This window comes from Trachymyrmex septentrionalis, unplaced genomic scaffold, assembly GCF_001594115.1.
Source record: "Trachymyrmex septentrionalis isolate Tsep2-gDNA-1 unplaced genomic scaffold, Tsep1.0 scaffold14, whole genome shotgun sequence".
Lineage (NCBI taxonomy): Eukaryota > Metazoa > Arthropoda > Insecta > Hymenoptera > Formicidae > Trachymyrmex > Trachymyrmex septentrionalis.
Window position 1 is genome coordinate 2860809 of NW_017304543.1, and position 1407 is coordinate 2862215.

The following is a 1407-nucleotide window of genomic DNA, read 5'->3' on the forward strand; positions in this document are numbered from 1 at the left end:
CGACAACGACGACGACAGCGAGGACGGCGATGGGAGCCTTCCACACGGTGTGAGCCACCGCGAAAGAATATTACTATCAGAAAATTTATCAGCGAGATCCTCGCTAATCGGCCTCCTCCAAGAGATCACCTCTCCACCGCTCTCCACGAGAGGGGCAAGTTCACGGTGTCGGTGTACACTTTACACTCATATACAGAGGACACATACACATATCTATCTCTTTCTTTTCAATATTTCTTCTCTTCTTCTCTTACACGGGATCACAAATGATTCGGTCAACCCTCCCGTTTGCGCTTAACCCTCGCTGACGGTGGGTGCTCGCGCACACCACACCACTACCTCCAGCAAATCATCTGCGATCGGGATTCGAGGCCGACCGGTTGAGATTGTCGGGAAGCCTATCTCGCTTGTCGCGGATACTGACTGCCCACACCGCACCGTCACCACCTCGCACCGCACGACACGAAAGTCGCGAGCCACAGCCGAATTCGGCCGAGACGGCAGACGCGCGTCAGCGTGTACCACAACCTAGAACGACGACCACCGTTGTATTCAGTGTTGTATGAAGTTGTTCAAGAGCGAGAACGCGTGCGTACTCACCGTACTTGTCACAGATGTGAAAAGTAACTAGACTGAACGAACCGCGAACGTTCGCATTGCGATTTGCGATTGTTGGACAAAAAGAAATCCAACGCCCGCCTCTCTCTCTTTCTCTCTCTCTCTCTACTTTTTTTAACTGTTTTTCTTTTTTTATATCATTTAACAATCATTTGACTTTTGTTATCAAACTATCGCTTAAATCATGAATATTTAAATAGGCGTATATATTATGCACAGCTTATACAGATGGTTTCAAATTTTTGTTTGTCACATTTTCCCATTTAGCCAAGTCTGTGCTCGAACAAATTTTCTTATTTTATTGATCTGTTATATCAGATGCCAACAATGAAATACCGTGAAAAATATAATAGGATTTATATTTACATGACTTGATAGCAGAAAAGCACAAGTATATAATCGTTTTGTTTTTGTTACTCATAGAAAAGATCGATAGAACAACGTTTGTGATGTCTTGTGTCATTATTGTCATTTAACGGAAAATACTCTTTCTGTCAGCACTGAAATCTGCAAGTTGTTACGTTTTATATTATTATAGATTTTCAAATATTGGCAATTTAATGTATATCAGAACACGATTTTTGTACGTATAATTTGTCTTTTCTTTTTCTTAAGAATAATTAAAGTTGGACTCTTGAGATAAAAATTAAACGATAAATGAAATTGGCGATTCAGTATCAACATATATTTTTCAGTAGTGTCTCTCTCTCTCTCTCTCTCTCTCTCTCTCTCTCTCTCTCTCTCTCTCTCTCTCTCTATATCAAAGTATCGCTATTACATAGCTCTGTG

At 41.4% G+C, this 1407-nt stretch overlaps 1 long non-coding RNA gene across 1 annotated transcript in view; it reads right to left on the reverse strand.

The window, feature by feature from the left end:
* Window positions 1–211: 211 nt before the first annotated feature.
* Window positions 212–1407, reverse strand: part of LOC108745573 — a 14032-nt gene continuing 12836 nt past the window's right edge. The window contains exon 3 of the long non-coding RNA XR_001939108.1: window positions 212–223. This is a non-coding gene — a long non-coding RNA (uncharacterized LOC108745573). The remainder of the gene's footprint in view (window positions 224–1407) is intronic.